The sequence below is a fragment of the Ursus americanus genome, chromosome 37 (assembly GCF_024610735.1).
Source record: "Ursus americanus isolate L20-20 chromosome 37, mUrsAme1.1.p, whole genome shotgun sequence".
Classification (NCBI taxonomy): Eukaryota; Metazoa; Chordata; class Mammalia; order Carnivora; family Ursidae; genus Ursus; species Ursus americanus.
The window spans coordinates 3,192,392-3,217,896 of NC_142163.1; positions in this window are offsets into that span (position 1 = coordinate 3,192,392).

A 25,505-nucleotide genomic window follows, 5' to 3' on the forward strand; every position below is an offset into this window, starting at 1 on the left:
GGCACCTGCTGGTATTGAGCAGCTGTGATGAAAGAGCAGGAGCTGAGTGGCTTGGGAGGGCAGCAGGGCCTGGTGGTTCTACACGTGCCCTGTTTGGGGCCCTTCCTCTCACTGGGAAGGGCTGGGTTGGTCCTGGCTCTCCTTCCATAGCGCTGAAGGCGAGGCTCCTTGACCCAAGGCAGATCCTGAATCACCCCCAGATATCAGCCGTGACGGGTGCCCAGGACAAAGATGTGCTCAGCTACATGACCGATTTGGAGGTCAGCGCTGGGAGTGGGTGGCGGGGGTAGGACCACTGGGAGTGGAATTTGGGCAGGAGAGGGCCCGGCAGTATTGTTCAGCGGGACATGCAGGGAGCATCTCGGGACCCGTGGAGGACAAGTCCCCTTCCCCTCGTCTTTCTTTTATGTTGCAGGTGGAGGAACTGGGCCGTCCCAAGGACCACAGCACGTTGATGTTTTTCTTTGGGAACAACCCCTACTTCCAGAACAAAGTGATCCTTAAGGAGTATCACCTTAGCATTGCCGGTAGGAGTGGGCTAGAGCTTCGAGGGTGCCGGGGGTGGGCCGGCGGGGGCAGGTGGGCACTCGGGAGGAGCAGGGGGTGTGTAGGGACACAAGTGGAAGCCAGAGCCGGCACAGGAGGGAGAGAGGCTGAGAGGAGAGCGGGAGAGAGGGCGACAGGGTGTGGGTCCTAGGCAGTGCAGAGCCTCCCCTGAATTTTCCCTTCCTGCAGGATACAGGGCGACTCGGTCCACTCCAGTGCAGTGGTTCTGGGATGAAGAACGTGGAGCTCCCAGCCGAAGACTCGACACCACCAGACTTACCTTCTTCAAGTGGTTGTGCGACCCCAGCTGCCCAGGGTCTAACAAGATTGCCGAGGTGGGGCCGCTGAGGCCTTCATTAGCATTGGTGATGGCAATGGGGACAGCCTGGGAAGGGGGCCCGGGCCCCGTGCTCACCTGGGCGGTTTCCCCTACCAGATCATCATCGAGGACCTGTGGCGCAATCCCTTGCGGTACTACCTGAGGCAGGGAGGCAGCCGAAGGCACTGAGCAGACAGGAGGACCTGTCGGTGAGTAGCCGGGCCACTGCGTCCTGAAATATGTGTGGGAGGTGCCAGGGCACAGTCGGTTTTGGGACTCAGTTTGGAAACTGAGGCTCAGAGGACGCTGGGCCCCGCATCTCCCAGGGAGCGGCTGGAGGGAGAGTAGGGACCCTGGCAAGGGAACTCAGGGCACACACCCAGGGCAGGGTGTCCACTGGGGCAAGTTCATCCGGTGAGCCAGGTGTGAGCCAGAAAGTCTCAGGTCGTTCGGGGGAAGCAAGGCTCCTCCACCCCATTTCTCTGAACACTCACCCATGGCCGTCCGCCGGGTCCTCAGTTCTCCTGCTGGCTTTTCAGGTGGGGATAGTCTGCCAAATTTTGGGAGTGGGACTCCCTTGTCCCAAGACGCTCCGACGTCCCTCCGTGTTACGGACCACCCCGTAGCCTCCCAGAGCCACACGGCCATTCTTGGCAATGGTACTAGGCCATCTGGAGGAGGGTGGTGAAGCCCTAGAGGAGGAGGAAGCGGGATCCCACAAGGACAGGGCCCTCGGTCACCGCCGCCTTAGCGATCCTCGGCATGAGGCAGTGTCACGAACACCTCCCTTGTGCGTCCGTGTGTCGTGTGTTTGTGCGTGTGTGTCGCGGGCACGGCAGCTGTGCGGACGTGGACACCGCAGAGCATCAGAGTTGGACCAGCGAGAAGCAGTGGAGGAGGCGTCCAGCGTTGTGAGAGACGGGTGGACGAGTCTACGTGGTGCTCTGCCCGCACAGGACAGACGTGGGGAACAGATCTTCAGGGCCAGCTCTAGAGAGTGTCCAGCACCCAGATCGCCAGGGATGGCGGGCGAGTCATAAACAAGTTAAGAAGCCCTATGTGTCTGTGTGTGGATGTGTATGGGGGACCCAGCACACGGCCAGTAGGAGATCAGCCCTGGCCTGTGGGATTCCGTGTGTGCGGGGGATGTAAGGCACGGGGGCAGGGCAGGGCAGGGCTTGGTTGTGGAGAGACCACCACTCTTGCTCGGCAGGTCAGGGAGAAGGACGAGAAAGGGCACACCTCTCTACATGGGAGCCGTGTTCTTCAGGGCAGGGGAAGGGGCGTGCCGAGCGGGGCACTCGTGGTCCGGTGGCTCTGCTACCGCCCCGTTCACCCCGCTTGGAGAGCTTCTCCCTGTACCCTTTCTCCTGGAAGCGTGCCCTGCATTGCTGTGATGCCGTCCCGTGCATGCTTCCTCTAGTCAGGATCACCACAAAACCACGTGTCCCTGGAGGACTAAGGAGGCGGTTCCTCAGGGTCCCTCACGGTCCCTCCAAACCCATGTCCTGTCCCTCTGCACCACCCACCCACAGGCGTGCGTGCATGCGTGTGTGTGCGTGCGTGTGTGTATGCCTACCCACCCGTGTGTGCCTCTGGTTGGAGACTGTGTGTGTATTGTGTGTTTCTCATTTTACACAAGCACAGGTGCGTGTACTAGGGTGGTCAAGGGTGCATACCTCTGTGTCTGCCCACTTGTGTGCCTGTGTGAATTTTCTCTCTGTGTGTTTTTTTTTAAAGAACTTATTTATTTATTTAACCGACAGAGAGACAGCGAGAGCGGGAACACAGGCAGGGTGGTGGAGAGGTAGGAGCAGGCTCCCAGAGGACGAGCCTGATGTGGGGCTCGATCCGAGAACGCCGCGAGATCACCCTGAGCCGCAGGCAGACGCTTAATGACTGAGCCACCCAGGCGCCCCTGTCTCTTTGGGTTTTTGTATGCATGGATACCTGTGTGTCTATGTTTGTCTGTGTGTCTCTGTCAGCCAGATGGTTTGGGGAGAATTGTGTATGCTTCAACGCAGAAGTCCGTGTATGTTCATTGGGTGTGTTCCCCATGCCTGTGTGTAAGGCCCACTGTGAGGCCCACTGTGTATGCCTGGAAGAAAATGACCATGGGTGTTTGTGTGTATTTGTTGTGTATGTGTGTGTTGTGGGACCACGTTTGTGAGCTTGCTATGGCGGTGCTGTGTGTACATGGCTCTGCCACAGACCTAGTGTGAGTGCTGTGTGTTTGAGTGTGTGTGTGTGTGTTTGTGTGAGGCTCATTGTGTATGCTTCTAAGAAAAAGATCATGGGTGTTTGTGTATGTTTTTTGTTTACGTGTGTACTGTGGGGGCCACGTTTGTGAGTTTGTATGGCAGTGCGCAATGAGATGCCTCTGCCACAGCCCTAGTGTGAGTGCTGTGTGTGTGTGTGTGTGTGTGTGCCCCTGTGTGGATGCCTGTAGGAAAAAAACCAAGGGTGTTGGTTTGTGTTGTTTATGTGTGTGTTGTGGGGCCACGTTTGTGACTTTGCTGTGGCGGTACCACGTGTGGATACCTCTGCCGGAGACCTAGTGTGAGTGCTGTATGTCCGTGTGTGTGTGTGTGTGTGTGTGTGTGTGTGTCTGTGTTTGGGGGAAGCCCACTCTGTATGCCTGTAAGAAAAAGTGGATGGGTGTTTGTGTGTGTTTCTTGTGTATGTGTGTGTCGGTACCACGTTTGTGAGTATGTTAGGGCAGTTCCAAGTGTTGATGGCTCTGCTGGAGACCCAGTGTGAATGCTGTGTTGTGAGTGTGACACTGTATGTGTGTGTGTGTGTGTGTGTGTGTGTGTGTGTGTGTGTGAAGCCATCTCCATGTCGGAGAGACTGACACCATGTCCATGTGTGTGTTGTGCATGCTTCCATGAGTACGCGTGAGTGCTCGTGTCTCCACGTGTTTGTAGCACATGCGTGAGAGGGGTGTGTGTGTGGACACCATGCATGCCTGTGTGTCAAGAGTGTGTGTGTGTGTTGCATATTCCAGTGTCTGCATGAGCACACGCATGTCCCAGTGTGGTTGTAGGCCCTGGACCTCGAGGTTTCTAGCTCTGCTGACTAAGGAGAAAGGGGCCAGTGGCAGAGTGCAGCCATGTCCCTCCTGACACACAGGCGTCGTGGGCATTCCTTGGGTATTAAGGGGTGTGTCTACCCCTGGATGCCACACGCAGAGTGGCCAAGGGAAGCAGGGAGGGGTGGGAGCTGGCAGGGGTATGTCAAGCGACCTCCCATCTGTGCTGCCGGCACGGCCGGTCCCAGCTGGGGGAAACACCGTAATGTTTCAGCGTGTGCTACAGAGGGGTAAGAACTTGTGTCCCGATTTGCGCTGTCGGCCAAGGGTCCCAAGGAGTAAGTAAGTCCCCACTGGCAGTCCGTTTCTGCAGAGGAAAGAGTCCCGAGGGAGCGCTCCTCCTGGCCGAAGGGCTGTCCCGGTGTCCGATGAGCTCCATGTTGGGGCGGTCATCTCTGCCTCCTGTGGACCAGGTGCAGAAGAGGGAAAGGAGAGGAGGTGGACCCTCAAGGCCCATGGTCCCTGCCTCACTGAGGGCCACCTAGCTTGCTGCTCATGAGCCCACAGGGCCTTCCCAAATCAACAAGTCTCACCACCCCTGAGCTCGCTCCCACCACCAGCACGCCCCCAAGGACACACTTCCCCAGGTGACGTTCCCCACTACCTCTGCCACAACTGGGCGTAGGACCTCGCAACGAGGGCCCCAGCTCCATCTTCCTGTTGCCCATCAGTGGTCCCTGCGTGAGCCTTCCAGCGGGCCCTGGGCTGAAATGCTGACAGCTCAGCCTCTTTGGACTCTTGGCCTCACGTCCTTGGGGAACTCTCTTCCTTCCTGCCTGTGGGAGCAGCTAGCTGTAGGTAGAGGAGGGATTCGTTCTTCGGGCTCAGGAAACCCTGCTGGGCCCATGGCCCCATGTCCGGAACAGCACTAGGTGGCACGACTGTGTGGCAGTGTTGGGGATCTGAAGCTTGATACACTCCTCGGAGACATAGAAGGGAGGTGGAGAGCCGCAATGCTGTGGGCCCAGGGAGGTTCCCTTGAGCCCCTGGAAAGGCTGTTCCCTCATCCGCGTCTTCCCGGCTCCTTGAAACTTAATCGAGGAACAGCCTGGCAGCTCCCACGGTCCGGTCCCTAGGATTCTTCACGTCCGCAGGATGGAAGGGAAGTCCCAGGAAACCTGCTGGTCGCAGGGGGTCGGCCAGCATGCCTCAGGCCCAGATGTCCCCAGGAAGGGCCAGCCCACCGTGCCTGTTTTCCCTGGAACCTTCTGGGCCTCGTTGGGCTTTCAGGAAGGACCTCCCTGCTCTAAAGGGGAGAGGAAAGGCTGGACGGTAGCCCTGAACCACGTGCCCTGGGCCGCCAGAGCACAGGCGCCGTGCTGCCTTGGCCATGTGGAAGTCCCGCCTTCCATGGAATGAGGTGGGGACGATTGGACGCATGCATCAGCTGCCAGGGAGTAAGCCTTACGTTGCCACGCCTTCTCCGGGGCATGGCTCGTGCGGCACTTTGCCGGCTGCGAGGACTCAGGGGGTGTGGAAGAAGGCCTTACTTTTCGGTCAGAGCTGGAGAGACTGGCTTGCATTGGCACCAAACCACCTGCCCAAGCCTACTGTGCTGGCTCAGAAGCGCACTCTGGGTGTCCTCTCACCACGTTTGCGAGCCAGCCCCGGGGCCGTGGTGTCCCGGCCTGATGTTCTGCTCACGGTCTGACCTGACGGGCATGGACGGGGCAAGGCTAGGAAGGGTACGTTCTCCTCTGCAGGCCAGATGAGCCGGGAACCCATTCCCATGGCATTCGCGGTGTTGGCAGAATGCAACGCAAGACGCTCTGTGTCTAGTAGGAAAGGCGTGTGCATTCCTGCTACGTGTGTCCTGGGTGCCGTCCTCAGCTCCTTGCCGCCTGGCCTCCCTAACAGCAGACAGACAGGTGGCTCCAGGCCAGCAGACGGCATCACCAGCCACCCTCTTAACAGGGTTCACCCAGACATCCTCTTCAGGGTCCCCTTTGCTCTATGCTCGTGGCTCCTCTAAGGGTCAGTTTCTCTGTCCTCCAGGGCAAACACACTGCGTGTCTGCTTGCGTGGTTGTTGGGTGAGTGTGCTGCTGTGGGACCCCGCTTGGGACCTTTTCCAGGGTCACCTGACTGGGTGCCAGTCACAGAGGGGGACAGGGCTTTTATGCCCAGGGAAAAGAGCTGCTCAGAGGGGTGAATGCATCTTCTGTCCTGAAGTCCTTCTCCCCTAGAGACCGTGTGGCCAGCGAGGAGCCAGAGAAAGAGCACCTGAACACAAAGACTTAGAGGAAGACGGAAAGGTGAGGAAGAAGAAAGGACAGGCACACAGATGGAACCAGCACTCTTTGTCACTCTTCTCCTGAGTAGCAAAGGACATGGGCTGGAACAAACTGTGGCCACACTTTTCCCCCCACGCTGGCCTGGCAGAGAGCATCGGGGCACCTGTGTCCTGGAATTGCCCTAGATTCTCCGGGGCATGGGCTGACGCTTTCCACACACACTGGTCCAGGGCTCCCGGGGGTGTGTACCGTGTCCTGAGTCCTAGAGGAGTCTATTCGGGTAGGCGAGGGACAGCCTGGCATTGCCTGGCTTCAAATACCAGGCGGAGGGCCCCCCGGGAGGAAGCGGCGGGAGGGGTGAAGGTGGAGGTGTGTCCCGGACGGACGGCAGGCGGGGGCGCCGTAGCTGGCTCCCTGAGTGGTGCCTGCAGCGCGAGGGGCGGGGCCCTGCGTGGGCACGCCCACCAGCCGTTACCTGATTGGACGCGGGGTTCTCCCTCGTCCTGGGCCAGCCCAGGACTCAGTCCCACCAAGGCCGCACACGTGATACAGCGTCATCCTGGGGCGACACAGCATGCCCGCTATCCCTTGTGCGCATGCGTTCAGCGGCCCACGGCCTCTGGGAGGACGCTGCCTCCCGCAGACGACTAGGGGCGCCAGAGCTCCACCTGCCCGACCGTTTGCGGGAGCCACGTGCTCTCACCTCCAGCTCCTCTCCGCTGCTGGCTCTGCTCGCTCACGACCAGGACCACATGGAGAGCGCGGCGGGCTCCGGGGAAGGCGGGGCTGCCCCGCCGTCCTGCACCACCTTGGTCCTGGAGGGGGGCCGTGAGGCGTCGGGGCCCCGCGCCCAGGCAGGCGCCTGGGGGGAGGCAGGGCCGCTGCAGGCCCTAGGTGCCGCCGGGATGGGCGCAGAGGCTGTGGTGGGTGCTGAGGCCCAGCAGGGCAGAGAGCAGGCCGGCCCCGGGGACGAGTTGGTGCTGGTGGTGGATATCATGGTAGCGCTGGACCCTGGTGTAGAGGAGGTTGAAGGGGAGCACACTGTAGAGGAATCAGAGGAGGAGGAGGACAAGGAGGCTGAGCAGGAAGCCAAAGTTGCGGTGGAGTCTCAGGACACAGTCAAGTCTGAGGAAGAGGAGAAAGCTGAAGTGGTGGCACGGCCTGAAGAGGCTGAGGAAGGGGAGGCTGTTGAGGATGAGAAGGAGGACACTGAGGAGGGGGCTGTTGCGGAAGAGTCTGAGATATACCTCCAAGAGGTTACGGAGGTGGGGGAGGAAGCTGATGAGGGAAATGAGAAGTCCACGGAGAAAGAGCATGAGGAGGCGGAGAAGGCTGAGGAGGATTCTGTGGACGGAGCATCTGAGGCCAAGGAGGAGGAGGCTAAGAAGGAGGAGGACGCAGATGGTGAAGAGCAGGTGGCTGAGGAAGAGGAGGCCGAGGAGTGGGAGCAGCCTGAGGAAGGGGAGAAGGCTGAAGAGGCTGAGGAGGTGGCTGTGCAGGAGGAGGCCAGGGAGGAGGGCCAGAAGGAGGAAGAGGCGCAGGAGAAGCAGGAAGGGGAAGAACAGCCAGAGGCACGGCGGGGTCCATCCCTGTCCCCGCTCGAGGCTCTAGGGGCCCTGCAGTCCGAGCTGGAGCCCGTGAATAAGCAAGCCAGCAGGTCCTACTCTCGGCTCAAGCTCAAGTCATGTCAGAGGCGGCAGCGTCACCTGGAACACCGAAGCGCCATTATCCGGGGCATCCCTGGCTTCTGGGCCAAGGCTGTATCCTTCATGCTGTCACTGAGGGATTCCGATGTGTCTGGGCCAGTGCATGAGGAACGAGAGGGAGGGGGCTGTTGACTACCAACATGCATCATGGGGGGGAAGCCCCCTCACGCCCCGCAGCATTGCAGAGGACACGCTCATGCCGTGGGGATCAAGACAGCCTGGAAATCCTGGTTCCGGTTGGGCGTGGGGGCCGCAGGGTGCTCTGGGTGTCGCACGAGGCACTGAAACTCCGCTGGGCATCTAGGAGCACTGGTTCGGGTCAGAGTCAGGAATAGCAGCAGGGTCTCTTCACCCAAAACACATTCACACCAAGCACGGGTTCCCCTGGGTAGAATGCTGCAGGCAAGGGGTGGTGAGAGCCCACCCGGTCAGCCTGAGGCAGGAATGTGTGCTGTCCGGGAACGCGCTAGTTCTGCCTAGCCATCAGCACAGGAGGATGAGCTGTGGAGGGGGTGTGGGGCGGGAGGGGCGTCTCTCAGGATGCCAGCTGCCTGTGTCCCTGCTGAGATATGTAGCACCACGGGGCGCCGTGGTCCTTGAGGCAGCCGGGGCGGAGGCAGTGGGACCCCGCGGTGGAGAGGGGAGACAGTGCCCGGTTGCTGTCCAGACTCGCTCTGTTGCTGTAGCTCTTTCATCTCCAGCCCTCGGAGCTCCTTGACCGAAAGCAGTTTGTGAACCACCCGCAGATGTCAGCCATGATCAGTGAGCAAGATGAAGGCATACTTGGCTACCTGACGGATTTGAAGGTCTGGCCCGGGAGACTGAGGCCGGGGTGGGGGACAGGAGAGGAGAGGGTGGCCAAAGTGAGTCCTCCCCCAAGTCAGGAGGGTCAAGGTCTGCTGGACAGAGCTTTCACCCCTCTGCCCCACTTTCCCGCCGGGCAGGTGGAGGAACTGCGGTTTCCCCGTGAGTGCCGCCAGATCCTGCTCTTCTTTCGCAAGAACTCCTACTTCCGGAATGAAGTGGTTGTGAAGGAGTATGTCGTCAGCGCTGCTGGTAAGAGGCCGCTGTCTGGATGGGCGGTGGCAGGTGGAGGAGGGCGGGTTGCCTTCCCCGACTCATTACCCAGCACCCTCTCACACACTCGTCTTCCTGCAGGGTACGGGCCATCTCATTCCCCTCCCATCCAGTGGCACCAGGATTTCGAACGAGAGGCCCACAGCCGCAGGCACCACAACAGCAGCCTTAACTTCTTCAACTGGTTCTCTGACCACAGCTTTGCCGGGGCTAGCAGGATAGCTGAGGTGGGGCCCTGTGACACACAGCGTAAATGACCTTGCTGGCTTCTCCAGCTGCTTGGGATGGACACCTGAGCCCCGCCCCCGTTTCTCCTGCCAGATCATCATGGACGACCTGTGGCCCAATCCCCTGCAGTATTATGTGAGCAAGAAGGCAGCAGGAGAGGGAACTGAGAGGACGACAGGTGAGGAGCCCAGGGCGTGGGCGCCGAGACGTGTGCTGTCGGGATCCCTGGGCCCTGGGCTACACAAAGGGAGACACTGAGGTTCACAGGAACACTCCGAGACAGCGACCCCGGGACAAAGCACGTCACCCTGACATGGAACGTGGGGAGGTGCAGTGCCAAACGGGTTGTGCCTGGGGAAGCTTGAGGCAGGCGAGGCCACGCAGCGTCATGGAGCAGAGCCGGAGAAGCAAAGCCGGCTCAGCGCCTGCACTTGCGGCAACTGTCATTCTGTGGCCCGTGGACCCCAGCCTCAGGTCTGCGAGCAGCGCATTACAAGGGTGACCAGAGGCACCCTTGGCCCAAATGTCTGGGTGTCCTGGTGCAAAGCCGCACCCCGCCTTCCCGTCCCTTCTCTGTGTTGATCACCACAGTTGTCCCCTTAAATTCCGGAGGCATCTCCTTTGCCAAGCCCACTGGCCCGCGGGCAGTCATGAAGGAGCACGCTCGTTCATACGTGGCTGGAGGAAACATAAAGCGATCACAGTCGGGGGCAGGGGCTTGGCCAGGGGAGAATGAACGCCATTCCCGACGAGAACCTTGAAACCCTCAAGCAACCTTAAGTATGGCCCAGTGAAGATACCCACTGCTCTCCTCCTGTGTCCATGTGCACGTGTGTCCCCGCGTGCGTGCTTGTGCGTGTGCGTGTGTGTGTGTGTGTGTGTGCCATCTCGTCTAGGGAGCTTCATGATGTTGAAATGAGGATGAGGACCATCGCACTTGACGGAAAGCAGTCCGGAAACTTCAGAAGGAGCCGAAGGGTCAACCCGCTTCCTCTCTGCAGGAAATAACTGAAGACAGGTGCCGGGGTGAAACAAGGCCTGTTGAGGCCCCGGGAGCCCTGGAGAAATATCGAAATGTAAATAAACAACGTCAAGTGTGTTTCTGTGTGTGTGTGTGTGTGTGTGTGTGTGTGTGTGTGTGTGTCTGTGTGCTCTGGCACACGCACTCTTCCTCCTGGAAGGGGCTCCAGGGGACTGACTGAACACAGCGGCTGCATGTCGGTGTTTTCCTTCTGCGCCTGGGCTTCCCCGGTCTGTGGATCGGCCTGTCCTGTAGGCTTGCCCACAGGGCTAGGACACGCATGGTCTGGGACTGCATCCCAGGGGGCAGAGGTACCGTTCCCCCAGGCCCAGTGGGGCTGGGCAGGGAGAAGATCTGATCGAAAGGCCAGCCAACCGGGGCTCATCTCTTCCCTGGGGAAATGAGGGAGTTCAAGGAAAGGGAATAAGGAGCCAGGGACAAACACGTCCAGTTGCCAGGTTAGGTGGACGCCGATGGTGGCCTCCAGGGATGCTCCCTGGTGGATGGCCTCAGACACACCCACTGCACATTCCATGGGGGGGAGGACTCAAGGTCCATGACTCTGTCGAACCCAGTGCCACTGCTCTCCCCAGGTCTAGGAACGCACACAGCCTCCTGCTGACACAGTCAGGTTCTGAGGACCAGCAACCACGTTAAGGAGTGAGGGCCAGGCTGTATGGAGGGACTGTGGGAGAGGGGACAGAGGGAGCTGGGAGGGTAGGAAACATGACCCTCTCGTCCCGGCACAAGGGCCCAGGAGAAAGGAGAAATTGCAGGGGGACACACACACACGCACACTCACACACAGTGGTGCACAGACACTGCGTCCTCACACACACACTCAAACAGCCGCACCCACAAGCTGACACACACACTCACTCAGGTGCACCCTCAGTCACCCACCCCCACACACACTCCAATCCCTCACATGTCCTGGCACACACAAGCTCACACAGCCACGCTCTGCGGGCATCTCTAGTGCCCTGACTCCCTAGGGCCCTCATTTGGGCTCCCCCAGACGACAAAGAGGCGGAGGCGTGCGGGAGGGGTGGTATGGTTCCTCAGGACTGGCAAGGCCCAGTCCACGCAGCGGTGTGCTGTCTGTCCCATGACCACTGTGGTGCTGAGATTCCTGTTTCCACATGGGCTGAAGGCGTTTGCCCAAGGCCCTCTCTCCGCTGAAGACCCCACAAGGTAAGCACCACCAAGAGGCACGAATCACTGGTCCCTGTCACAAGCTGAGGCAGTTAGTCTCCAGGTGTCAGCCCACAAGACCCTTCCACACGTGAACAATAACCCCATAGGTAGACAGGGGCAGGATCAAAGCCGAGATTGCAACACCTTATCAGGGATTCCACAGGGCCCCACACTCCAGGTTGGAAAGAGCTTATCCAACTCCCTAAACTTTTGTACATTACCATGGCTTCCAAGATCCTGAAACTTTATTTTATTTAAACTTATTTATTTATTTATTTATTTGTTTATTTATTTATTTATTTATTTATCTGACAGAGAGAGAGAGAGAGAGCACAAGCAGGGAAACAGCCCAGGGAGAGGGAGAGGCAGGCTTCCCGTCGAGCAGGGAGCCCGAAGCGGGGCTCGATCCCAGGAGCCTGGCTGCAGGACCTGAGCCGAAGGCAGACGCTTAAGCGTCTAGCCACCCAGGCGCCCCAAACCCCCTAAACTTGAACAGGAATGCAGCAACCCTTTGGGGAGCTCTGTACACTTGCTGAATAAACTTTGCCCTGCTGCCCACCACTCCTCTTCTGGACTACATCTCCTTTCCACGACGCGGCATGACCGAGAACCCGGGCACTGAGGGACCCACAGTCCTGGATCCCAGACTGCTGTCTCATCGGAGAGGACCACATCAGGAGTTCACTAGCGTTCTGGCTCCATGGCTCTGAACCACGTGTGTGTCCCTGGCCCTTCTGGATCTTCGTGTTCTTGTCTGTGTAAAGCGTCCCTCTTTGCCCGTGTTAGTCTGTCTTCCCGAACATGCCTTGGCGTGTCTTGGCCCGTCTGTGCCTGTGCCGTCAGGTCTCCCATCTCGCATCCGTGCTGAGCCCAGATAGGCAGAGCTGTGCCTCTAGGAGTGCTTTGGGCTTTGCGAGTCTCTGCTTGGCTACAGCTGCCGGGCCGTTGGCCTGCCAATGGGTTGGCGTAAGGGTTCCTGTCTCTGAGTCTGTCCACCTGTGAATCGGACCCCGTTTCATCCATTTCGGGGTCAGAATCCTCTCCTCCTCCGACGGGGGTGCGTTAGGAATCTTTGGTGAGTCCCGAGAAGTCCTTCACTTCCTGTACCGTAGGGTGGCGCAGTGACGCCTCCTTGGAAACAGAGGAAGGGCCAAGCTCCTCCTGCCGGGCAGCGAGGGGCTCACCAAAGTGTCCTCAGCCGCCCCGCTTAGGGCCGAAGGTCACTCATCGTTCTCCCTTTTCCCGCTTTCAACTACTTTGTGGCCTCAGTCTCTTGCACAGTGCGTTGATGTGGGCAGGTTTTCAAAGGCAGAACGTCCTGCTGCCCTCCCAGTCTTGCTGTGTTGCCGCATAGCCTGCTCCTGAGCAGGACCGACTGACGTCCGCCACTGTGGTACTTGGTTTCTGTGTAACCCATGCCCCTTTCCATCCTCAATTCCTGCGTTACGTCCTCCTTTGCTGTCCGCTTCGTGTGTCTGGGAGACAGGCGGACATCTCTGGCACCACTGGATCGAGCTCCACTAGGCCTCCGAGACCTTGTGCGTGAGCGAGGTACCCAAGGCACCGTCAGGGACATGCGGGGACCTCAAAGAGGTCCTTCCTGCCCCTTCGTTCTGAAATTTCTCTACAAACGCTTGGCTTACCCCAACGCTAGGGACGCAGCCAATATTGCCACCTGCAGGCCCGGGGCACCTTGGGTCGGTAGAACTCCTGCGCCTGGCGGAACTCAGTGTTCACACCCCGACCCCGTTCACCCCGTCACCACTGCTCTACCCTGGGGTTGCTTGCCCGCCTCTGGCTCTGTTAGCTTCCTACACATGGGTGCTCCCACCCGTAGGCTTCCTTCTGGGAAGGGGCTGGCTTCCTCCACGGTAGACTGTGCTTTACCGATTCTACACTGAACGCCCCTTCTTGGGGGCCCTCCCCACTCACAATTGCAGGGAACACCCCAGCCTGGGGGAACCCAGGTTTGCCCATACGTGGACTTGGTTGACGTAGTGGGCGAGGGGCCTGCTCCCGGCTGGGTGTCGTGACTCCACTTCACGTTCCCACAGCTTACAAGACCCAGCTCTGTGCATGCTGAGCCGACGATCCTACACGTGCCCCTGCTTGGATGCACTTGTCCTTCAGGCCACACAGGCAACGCAGCGTGGTTCCATAGGCAAATCCTGCTCTCCTGTTTCCTCTGCGAGTACTTTACGGGGATGCCTTGTATCTCAGGCTAGCCCTCTGACTTAAGGGTCTAGTGACCGGCTTCCTTTCAGCGGGTAGGACTCTGCTTATCTTAGAGCCACACACCCCCACCGCCACCCCACGGCCCTCTCCCTACCACCCTAGGCTCATCCTCTCACTCCTTCTCCTGATGCCTGGTGCATATTTTCTCGGGCGTCCTTGGCGACCATAACCTTTACGTTACACTCTTTGTCCCTGAACGTGTTGAAGGTTATCACCCACTGCCTTCTGGCCACCGTCCATCCTAAGGGGAAGCTGGCTCTTCCTCTCACTGAGGAACCCCGGGGTGTGATGGGTCAGTCCCGCCTCTGTGGGCTGCCGAGAGGCCTGTCCTTGCCTTTGCACCAAAGACAAGAGCCCATTGGCCTGGGCATCCCTTTGGATCCTTCCTTCCACTAGGACTGCATTGGGCTCCTTGGATGTGCAGAGTCAGCATTGTCCGCAAAGTGGCAAAGCTTTATCACCTTAGGTCCTCATGCACTGGCTGCCTCTTCCTCTCTCCCACCTCTTTCTGGCATTCCCAATTTGTGCCTGCTGGTGGTCAGCATGAGCTGACCCCTCTCCCTCCCTCTCCCTCTCTCCCTTCCTCTCTCCCTGCAGAGTCTCTCCCTCCTCTCTCCCTCTCCCTTTCCCTCTCTTCTCCTCTCCATCCCTCCTCTCCCTCTCCCTCCTCTCTCCCTCACCCTTCTGTGTCCCTCTCCCTCCTCTCTCCCTCCTCTCTCTTCTTCCCCTCCCTCCTCCTCTACTTCTCCCCTCCTTTCCCTCTCTTCACCCTCTCCCTCTCCTCCCCCTCTCCCTTCTGTGTCCCTCTCCCTCCTCTCTCCCTCCTCTCTCTTCCTTCCCCTCCCTCCCTTTTCCTCCCTCCTCAGTCCTACTCTCCCTCTCTTCCCCCTCTTGCTCTCTTCCCCGTCTCCCATCACCTGGAGCCCCCAGCCTTCTCCATTTCCACGGCTGTGCTGCTTCTGGTGCAGTATTGCCTCAGGAGCTTCCTTCAGGGGCTGGAGCAACATGACAAGAGCTAGTGTACTTAGGACTGTAGTGGTAACTCCAACGTCTGGGCTGTCTCAGGGACGGTGTTAGAAAATTTTGCTTCTCCCGCCATATGGCCTTTGGTTTTGCTCCCTTCCTCGTTTGCTTCAACAAGCAGATTTTGAAACACTGAAACGTGCTACCGCCAAAAGCCCTGCACTTTACCTCAAGGGGGACCCTCCTGCCCCTTTCCGGTTGAAATCCTCCAGGCGCCCAGACCCATTCGTTTTAAATGAGGCCCTCCCACAATGCAACACTAACCCTCGCGGCCTTGGCATCACCCACGCGGGCTTCCTGGCACTCAAGGCGGTGTCCCTCGGGCACCTCAATGTTCACCCAAGGTGGGGACCGCCATGAGGCGTGGGACTGTCCCGAAGGACCTGGTGAGTACCGGAGAAAGGGCACGCGTGCTGCCAATGCTCGCTGCCATATCCCCTCGCAGGCAGGTAGTCCACTCCGTGACAGACACAGCAGGAACATGCAGCCAGTGGGGGGACCAAAGGCAGTGGAGCTGCCCAGCAGCCTCAGCTCCTCAGGAAGGTGGATAAAAGCAGGCTCCGTGGACCATTCTGCTGGAGCTCTGACATCCTTGGCAGTTAGAGCAGGAGGGAAGGAGGACACGAGAGTCACCCAAGGAAGGAGAAAGCAAAGATGGGAAGAGAGCCAGACAGAGAAGGGTGTGGCAGAGGAAAGTACAGCGGGAGCAAGTCCTACCAGCGGCTTTGACGAAAGACTACCCCGAGTCACTGTGTAGGCTACATGTCCTGCCCATTGGCATGCCACCGAGTCCGAATCCCGGACCTCCCTGGGGCTGTGTTAGTAGCTCTGTAGGCTCCGTGGGGTGGCCAGGGACCTTGGCTCTTTGCTAATTTGAGGCCACTTATGTGTGTGTGTTTCCTCTCTTTTGAGGAGAGTCTGGGCGCGGAGGGGGTGAGGGAGGCAGCCCCTGCATCCTGGATCCTGGTGGGCGGCCCCCTGACACCCTTCGCCACCGTTCGGGTAAATGCGGGAAGGCCATGGGCACAGCGATCTGGCGGTGGTTGGAGCACCAGGTAATGGCTCCAGGGCTTTCCTTCAGGGTCACTAAGAAAGGGCCGGGTGAGGCTTCCAGGGGTCAGGGGGTCACCCTCTTGAGCCGTTGCATTGGAATTCCCCAGTGCCAGCAGCCTGGTCCCCCTGGACGGCCGGGAAAGGTAACACGGGCTGTGTGATATGAGGGACCTCCGGCTCATGGCCTGGCAGGTGATAGCCGGGAATAGACCAGGTTCCAGATGCGGAGGCCACCCCGGAGGAGGAGGCACACAGGCCGGCTCCCTGGCTGCTGCCTTTGGGGCCGAGGGGCGGGGGTCTGGGCGGGCACACGCTCCGCCCTGTCATCCTCTGTACGCTCCGTGCCCAGCGGCCTGGGCGTGACTCAGGGCTCCGTGTCACAAAGGCCGCATGCGTGGCGTCGCGTCACCGTCGCCCCGTGGCCATCTGGTCCCTAGCTCTTCTGCGCATGCCTTCACCAGCCTCCGGCCTCTTGGAGGCCTCTGCTTCCCGCCTCCAGTTGGGGGCGCCAGAGCTCCACCTGCCGGCCGCGTGCGGGAGCTAGGTGCTGGCTCCTCCAGCTCCTTCCCTCCGCTGCTGGCTCTGCTCCCTCAGGACCAGCACCACATGGAGAGCGCGGCGGGCTCCGGGCAAGGCGGGGCTGCCCTGCCATCCTGGAGCACCTTGTTCCTGGAGGGGGGCCGTGAGGCGCCGGAGCCCTGCGCCCAGGCAGGCGCCTGGGGTGAGGCGGGGCAGCTGCAGGCCCTAGGTGCCGGGGGGATGGGCGCAGAGGCTGTGCTGGGTGCGGAGGCCCAGCAGGGCAGAGAGCAGGCTGGCCCCGGGGACGAGTTGGTGCTGGTGGTGGAGGATATCATGGCGGTGGTGGAGGTCGTGGCCGTGGAAGACCAGGAGGCGGTGCAAGCACAGCAGGACGAGCAGCTGCAGCAGCTGCAGCAGGGGGAGTCAGGGCCGGGTCCCGAGCCAGCCGGTGCACCACTTGCCCCGCTGGAGATGGTTCAGTTCGCGCTCAGCTCTGTGGATGCCCAAGCTACCAGGGCCTACTTGCGGCTCAAGCGCAGGATGAATCAGAAGCGGAGTTCTCACCTGGCTGGAAGAAGGGCCATCATCCAGCGCATCCCCGGCTTCTGGGCCCAGGCGGTATCCTTCCTCCTGCTGGGCTTGGGTTTGTCTGCGGTGGAGGACCACTGGGAGGAAGGGACCAGCAGAGGCTCTGCCAGGGGCAGGAGCGCTGGGGGAAAGGGTCCCCGGCCCCTCTCCACCCCCAGTGGGAGTGGGTCCCCCGTCCCTATAAGGCGCAGCACAGGGGCGTGGGCCTTGAAGGTGGGGGGAAGGCAAGGGCTGAGGCTTGTGGAGACCACGTCTGAGCAGAAGCTGCGGGCAAATGCTCTGGGACTGCAGGGAGCACTCCCAACACTCTCCCAGGTGTCATGGAGCACATGTCCACACCCTGCATGTCTAGTGTAGTTCCACCCTTGGCTCGGAGCAGGTCCTGGAAGGAAACGTCCTGCCGGCTGCGTGGGGCATGCCCATTGAGAGGCAGGCCACCCCCTTCCCTGTCCTTCAGAGCCTGTGTTCTTTTCTAAAGAGTACAGTGCCCACCCACTGCTGCGTCCTCATGCGGCTTCCAGAGTCATTCAGCAGGCCGCCACGCTTCCCCATACATCAGAAACCCAGACACGCTGTATGCGGTGCTGCAAACTGTCTCCTCAGGCCCTACACAGCCAGGCTGCGGCCCCATGCCCAGGCGCCCCCCCACCCCCCGTTTCCTCCCTCCGTGTCTCTCCCCTCTATGTGCGTCCCACCCTCTCCCTCGCTCCCCTCTGCCCTCCCTCTGTGTCCCTTCCTCCTGTGTGGGTATCTCTGTCTCTGTCTCTCCTTTGCTTTCCCTCCCGTTGCCACCCAACCCCTTTCCCTCCTTCTCTCGCTGAACCTAACGGGCCCTCCCTTTGCCCTGTGGGTGTCCAGCCAGGCTAAGGGAGATGAGTGGCCCCATTGTGGGCACAGAAGGCCCCTCCAGGACACAGGCCTGCAGGCCAACACATAAGCAAACACAGCCCTGAGAGCGCGACCGACCACATCTGGACACCAAAGCAGTCACTGCCTGCCTGCCAAACACACAGGCCAGGGTGACGACGGTGGAAGGGAGAACAGGCAGGCCCTTGACCTTGTCCCGCCGGGCGCAGACCCTCTCGGAGGCACTGGAAGCCAAGGCACCTGCTGGTATTGAGCAGCTGTGATGAAAGAGCAGGAGCTGAGTGGCTTGGGAGGGCAGCAGGGCCTGGTGGTTCTACACGTGCCCTGTTTGGGGCCCTTCCTCTCACCGGGAAGGGCTGGGTTGGTCCTGGCTCTCCTTCCATAGCGCTGAAGGCGAGGCTCCTTGACCCAAGGCAGATCCTGAATCACCCCCAGATATCAGCCGTGACGGGTGCCCAGGACAAAGATGTGCTCAGCTACATGACCGATTTGGAGGTCAGCGCTGGGAGTGGGTGGCGGGGTAGGACAATTGGGAGTGGAATTTGGGCAGGAGAGGGCGCGGCAGTATTGTTCAGCGGGACATGCAGGGAGCATCTCGGGACCCGTGGAGGACAAGTCCCCTTCCCCTCGTCTTTCTTTTATGTTGCAGGTGGAGGAACTGGGCCGTCCCAAGGACCACAGCACGTTGATGTTTTTCTTTGGGAACAACCCCTACTTCCAGAACAAAGTGATCCTTAAGGAGTATCACCTTAGCATTGCCGGTAGGAGTGGGCTAGAGCTTCGAGGGTGCCGGGGGTGGGCCGGCGGGGGCAGGTGGGCACTCGGGAGGAGCAGGGGGTGTGTAGGGACACAAGTGGAAGCCAGAGCCGGCACAGGAGGGAGAGAGGCTGAGAGGAGAGCGGGAGAGAGGGCGACAGGGTGTGGGTCCTAGGCAGTGCAGAGCCTCCCCTGAATTTTCCCTTCCTGCAGGATACAGGGCGACTCGGTCCACTCCAGTGCAGTGGTTCTGGGATGAAGAACGTGGAGCTCCCAGCCGAAGACTCGACTCCACCAGCCTTACCTTCTTCAAGTGGTTGTGCGACCCCAGCTGCCCAGGGTCTAACAAGATTGCCGAGGTGGGGCCGCTGAGGCCTTCATTAGCATTGGTGATGGCAATGGGGGCAGCCTGGGAAGGGGGCCCGGGCCCCGTGCTCACCTGGGCGGTTTCCCCTACCAGATCATCATCGAGGACCTGTGGCGCAATCCCTTGTGGTACTACCTGAGGCAGGGAGGCAGCCGAAGGCACTGAGCAGACAGGAGGACCTGTCGGTGAGTAGCCGGGCCACTGCGTCCTGAAATATGTGTGGGAGGTGCCAGGGCACAGTCGGGTTTGGGACTCAGTTTGGAAACTGAGGCTCAGAGGACCCTGGGCCCCGGATCACCCAGGGAGCGGCTGGAGGGAGAGTAGGGACCCTGGCGAGGGAACTCAGGGCACACACCCAGGGCAGGGTGTCCACTGGGGCAAGTTCATCCGGTGAGCCAGGTGTGAGCCAGAAAGTCTCAGGTCGTTCGGGGGAAGCAAGGCTCCTCCACCCCATTTCTCTGAACACTCACCCATGGCCGTCCGCCGGGTCCTCAGTTCTCCTGCTGGCTTTTCAGGTGGGGACAGTCTGCCAAATTTTGGGAGTGGGGCTCCCTTGTCCCGAGACGCTCTGATGTCCCTCCGTGTTACGGACCACCCCGTGGCCTCCCAGAGCCACACGGCCATTCTTGGCAATGGTACTAGGCCATCTGGAGGAGGGTGGTGAAGCCCTAGAGGAGGAGGAAGCGGGATCCCACAAGGACAGGGCCCTCGGTCACCGCCGCCTTAGCGATCCTCGGCATGAGGCAGTGTCACGAACACCTCCCTTGTGCGTCCGTGTGTCGTGTGTTTGTGTGTGTGTGTCACGGGCACGGCAGCTGTGCGGACGTGGACACCGCAGAGCATCAGAGTTGGACCAGCGAGAAGCAGTGGAGGAGGCGTCCAGCGTTGTGAGAGACGGGTGGACGTGTCTACGTGGTGCTCTGCCCGCACAGGACAGACGTGGGGGAACAGATCTTCAGGGCCAGCTCTAGAGAGTGTCCAGCACCCAGATCGCCAGGGATGGCGGGCGAGTCATAAACAAGTTAAGAAGCCCTATGTGTCTGTGTGTGGATGTGTATGGGGGACCCAGCACACGGCCAGTAGGAGATCAGCCCTGGCCTGTGGGATTCCGTGTGTGCGGGGGATGTAAGGCACGGGGGCAGGGCAGGGCAGGGCTTGGTTGTGGAGAGACCACCACTCTTGCTCGGCAGGTCAGGGAGAAGGACGGGAAAGGGCACACCTCTCTACATGGGAGCCGTGTTCTTCAGGGCAGGGGAAGGGGCGTGCCGAGCGGGGCACTCGTGGCCCGGTGGCTCTGCTACCGCCCCGTTCACCCCGCTTGGAGAGCTTCTCCCTGTACCCTTTCTCCTGGAAGCGTGCCCTGCATTGCTGTGATGCCGTCCCGTGCATGCTTCCTCTAGTCAGGATCACCACAAAACCACGTGTCCCTGGAGGACTAAGGAGGCGGTTCCTCAGGGTCCCTCACGGTCCCTCCAAACCCATGTCCTGTCCCTCTGCACCACCCTCCCACAGGCGTGCATGTGTGTGTGTGTGCGTGCGTGTGTGTATGCCTACCCACCCGTGTGTGCCTCTGGTTGGAGACTGTGTGTGTATTGTGTGTTTCTCATTTTACACAAGCACAGGTGCGTGTACTAGGGTGGTCAAGGGTGCATACCTCTGTGTCTGCCCACTTGTGTGCCTGTGTGAATTTTCTCTCTGTGTGTTTTTTTTTAAAGAACTTATTTATTTATTTAACCGACAGAGAGACAGCGAGAGCGGGAACACAGGCAGGGTGGTGGAGAGGTAGGAGCAGGCTCCCAGAGGACGAGCCTGATGTGGGGCTCGATCCGAGAACGCCGCGAGATCACCCTGAGCCGCAGGCAGACGCTTAATGACTGAGCCACCCAGGCGCCCCTGTCTCTTTGGGTTTTTGTATGCATGGATACCTGTGTGTCTATGTTTGTCTGTGTGTCTCTGTCAGCCAGATGGTTTGGGGAGAATTGTGTATGCTTCAACGCAGAAGTCCGTGTATGTTCATTGGGTGTGTTCCCCATGCCTGTGTGTAAGGCCCACTGTGAGGCCCACTGTGTATGCCTGGAAGAAAATGACCATGGGTGTTTGTGTGTATTTGTTGTGTATGTGTGTGTTGTGGGACCACGTTTGTGAGCTTGCTATGGCGGTGCTGTGTGTACATGGCTCTGCCACAGACCTAGTGTGAGTGCTGTGTGTTTGAGTGTGTGTGTGTGTGTTTGTGTGAGGCTCATTGTGTATGCTTCTAAGAAAAAGATCATGGGTGTTTGTGTATGTTTTTTGTTTACGTGTGTACTGTGGGGGCCACGTTTGTGAGTTTGTATGGCAGTGCGCAATGAGATGCCTCTGCCACAGCCCTAGTGTGAGTGCTGTGTGTGTGTGTGTGTGTGTGTGCCCCTGTGTGGATGCCTGTAGGAAAAAAACCAAGGGTGTTGGTTTGTGTTGTTTATGTGTGTGTTGTGGGGCCACGTTTGTGACTTTGCTGTGGCGGTACCACGTGTGGATACCTCTGCCGGAGACCTAGTGTGAGTGCTGTATGTCCGTGTGTGTGTGTGTGTGTGTGTGTGTGTGTGTCTGTGTTTGGGGGAAGCCCACTCTGTATGCCTGTAAGAAAAAGTGGATGGGTGTTTGTGTGTGTTTCTTGTGTATGTGTGTGTCGGTACCACGTTTGTGAGTATGTTAGGGCAGTTCCAAGTGTTGATGGCTCTGCTGGAGACCCAGTGTGAATGCTGTGTTGTGAGTGTGACACTGTATGTGTGTGTGTGTGTGTGTGTGTGTGTGTGTGTGTGAAGCCATCTCCATGTCGGAGAGACTGACACCATGTCCATGTGTGTGTTGTGCATGCTTCCATGAGTACGCGTGAGTGCTCGTGTCTCCACGTGTTTGTAGCACATGCGTGAGAGGGGTGTGTGTGTGGACACCATGCATGCCTGTGTGTCAAGAGTGTGTGTGTGTGTTGCATATTCCAGTGTCTGCATGAGCACACGCATGTCCCAGTGTGGTTGTAGGCCCTGGACCTCGAGGTTTCTAGCTCTGCTGACTAAGGAGAAAGGGGCCAGTGGCAGAGTGCAGCCATGTCCCTCCTGACACACAGGCGTCGTGGGCATTCCTTGGGTATTAAGGGGTGTGTCTACCCCTGGATGCCACACGCAGAGTGGCCAAGGGAAGCAGGGAGGGGTGGGAGCTGGCAGGGGTATGTCAAGCGACCTCCCATCTGTGCTGCCGGCACGGCCGGTCCCAGCTGGGGGAAACACCGTAATGTTTCAGCGTGTGCTACAGAGGGGTAAGAACTTGTGTCCCGATTTGCGCTGTCGGCCAAGGGTCCCAAGGAGTAAGTAAGTCCCCACTGGCAGTCCGTTTCTGCAGAGGAAAGAGTCCCGAGGGAGCGCTCCTCCTGGCCGAAGGGCTGTCCCGGTGTCCGATGAGCTCCATGTTGGGGCGGTCATCTCTGCCTCCTGTGGACCAGGTGCAGAAGAGGGAAAGGAGAGGAGGTGGACCCTCAAGGCCCATGGTCCCTGCCTCACTGAGGGCCACCTAGCTTGCTGCTCATGAGCCCACAGGGCCTTCCCAAATCAACAAGTCTCACCACCCCTGAGCTCGCTCCCACCACCAGCACGCCCCCAAGGACACACTTCCCCAGGTGACGTTCCCCACTACCTCTGCCACAACTGGGCGTAGGACCTCGCAACAAGGGCCCCAGCTCCATCTTCCTGTTGCCCATCAGTGGTCCCTGCGTGAGCCTTCCAGCGGGCCCTGGGCTGAAATGCTGACAGCTCAGCCTCTTTGGACTCTTGGCCTCACGTCCTTGGGGAACTCTCTTCCTTCCTGCCTGTGGGAGCAGCTAGCTGTAGGTAGAGGAGGGATTCGTTCTTCGGGCTCAGGAAACCCTGCTGGGCCCATGGCCCCATGTCCGGAACAGCACTAGGTGGCACGACTGTGTGGCAGTGTTGGGGATCTGAAGCTTGATACACTCCTCGGAGACATAGAAGGGAGGTGGAGAGCCGCAATGCTGTGGGCCCAGGGAGGTTCCCTTGAGCCCCTGGAAAGGCTGTTCCCTCATCCGCGTCTTCCCGGCTCCTTGAAACTTAATCAAGGAACAGCCTGGCAGCTCCCACGGTCCGGTCCCTAGGATTCTTCACGTCCGCAGGGTGGAAGGGAAGTCCCAGGAAACCTGCTGGTCGCAGGGGGTCGGCCAGCATGCCTCAGGCCCAGATGTCCCCAGGAAGGGCCAGCCCACCGTACCTGTTTTCCCTGGAACCTTCTGGGCCTCGTTGGGCTTTCAGGAAGGACCTCCCTGCTCTAAAGGGGAGAGGAAAGGCTGGACGGTAGCCCTGAACCACGTGCCCTGGGCCGCCAGAGCACAGGCGCCGTGCTGCCTTGGCCATGTGGAAGTCCCGCCTTCCATGGAATGAGGTGGGGACGATTGGACGCATGCATCAGCTGCCAGGGAGTAAGCCTTACGTTGCCACGCCTTCTCCGGGGCATGGCTCGTGCGGCACTTTGCCGGCTGCGAGGACTCAGGGGGTGTGGAAGAAGGCCTTACTTTTCGGTCAGAGCTGGAGAGACTGGCTTGCATTGGCACCAAACCACCTGCCCAAGCCTACTGTGCTGGCTCAGAAGCGCACTCTGGGTGTCCTCTCACCACGTTTGCGAGCCAGCCCCGGGGCCGTGGTGTCCCGGCCTGATGTTCTGCTCACGGTCTGACCTGACGGGCATGGACGGGGCAAGGCTAGGAAGGGTACGTTCTCCTCTGCAGGCCAGATGAGCCGGGAACCCATTCCCATGGCATTCGCGGTGTTGGCAGAATGCAACGCAAGACGCTCTGTGTCTAGTAGGAAAGGCGTGTGCATTCCTGCTACGTGTGTCCTGGGTGCCGTCCTCAGCTCCTTGCCGCCTGGCCTCCCTAACAGCAGACAGACAGGTGGCTCCAGGCCAGCAGACGGCATCACCAGCCACCCTCTTAACAGGGTTCACCCAGACATCCTCTTCAGGGTCCCCTTTGCTCTATGCTCGTGGCTCCTCTAAGGGTCAGTTTCTCTGTCCTCCAGGGCAAACACACTGCGTGTCTGCTTGCGTGGTTGTTGGGTGAGTGTGCTGCTGTGGGACCCCGCTTGGGACCTTTTCCAGGGTCACCTGACTGGGTGCCAGTCACAGAGGGGGACAGGGCTTTTATGCCCAGGGAAAAGAGCTGCTCAGAGGGGTGAATGCATCTTCTGTCCTGAAGTCCTTCTCCCCTAGAGACCGTGTGGCCAGCGAGGAGCCAGAGAAAGAGCACCTGAACACAAAGACTTAGAGGAAGACGGAAAGGTGAGGAAGAAGAAAGGACAGGCACACAGATGGAACCAGCACTCTTTGTCACTCTTCTCCTGAGTAGCAAAGGACATGGGCTGGAACAAACTGTGGCCACACTTTTCCCCCCACGCTGGCCTGGCAGAGAGCATCGGGGCACCTGTGTCCTGGAATTGCCCTAGATTCTCCGGGGCATGGGCTGACGCTTTCCACACACACTGGTCCAGGGCTCCCGGGGGTGTGTACCGTGTCCTGAGTCCTAGAGGAGTCTATTCGGGTAGGCGAGGGACAGCCTGGCATTGCCTGGCTTCAAATACCAGGCGGAGGGCCCCCCGGGAGGAAGCGGCGGGAGGGGTGAAGGTGGAGGTGTGTCCCGGACGGACGGCAGGCGGGGGCGCCGCAGCTGGCTCCCTGAGTGGTGCCTGCAGCGCGAGGGGCGGGGCCCTGCGTGGGCACGCCCACCAGCCGTTACCTGATTGGACGCGGGGTTCTCCCTCGTCCTGGGCCAGCCCAGGACTCAGTCCCACCAAGGCCGCACACGTGATACAGCGTCATCCTGGGGCGACACAGCATGCCCGCTATCCCTTGTGCGCATGCGTTCAGCGGCCCACGGCCTCTGGGAGGACGCTGCCTCCCGCAGAAGACTAGGGGCGCCAGAGCTCCACCTGCCCGACCGTTTGCGGGAGCCACGTGCTCTCACCTCCAGCTCCTCTCCGCTGCTGGCTCTGCTCGCTCACGACCAGGACCACATGGAGAGCGCGGCGGGCTCCGGGGAAGGCGGGGCTGCCCCGCCGTCCTGCACCACCTTGGTCCTGGAGGGGGGCCGTGAGGCGTCGGGGCCCCGCGCCCAGGCAGGCGCCTGGGGGGAGGCAGGGACGCTGCAGGCCCTAGGTGCCGCCGGGATGGGCGCAGAGGCTGTGGTGGGTGCTGAGGCCCAGCAGGGCAGAGAGCAGGCCGGCCCCGGGGACGAGTTGGTGCTGGTGGTGGATATCATGGTAGCGCTGGACCCTGGTGTAGAGGAGGTTGGAGGGGAGCACACTGTAGAGGAATCAGAGGAGGAGGAGGACAAGGAGGCTGAGCAGGAAGCCAAAGTTGCGGTGGAGTCTCAGGACACAGTCAAGTGTGAGGAAGAGGAGAAAGCTGAAGTGGTGGCACGGCCTGAAGAGGCTGAGGAAGGGGAGGCTGTTGAGGATGAGAAGGAGGACACTGAGGAGGGGGCTGTTGCGGAAGAGTCTGAGATATACCTCCAAGAGGTTACGGAGGTGGGGGAGGAAGCTGATGAGGGAAATGAGAAGTCCACGGAGAAAGAGCATGAGGAGGCGGAGAAGGCTGAGGAGGATTCTGTGGACGGAGCATCTGAGGCCAAGGAGGAGGAGGCTAA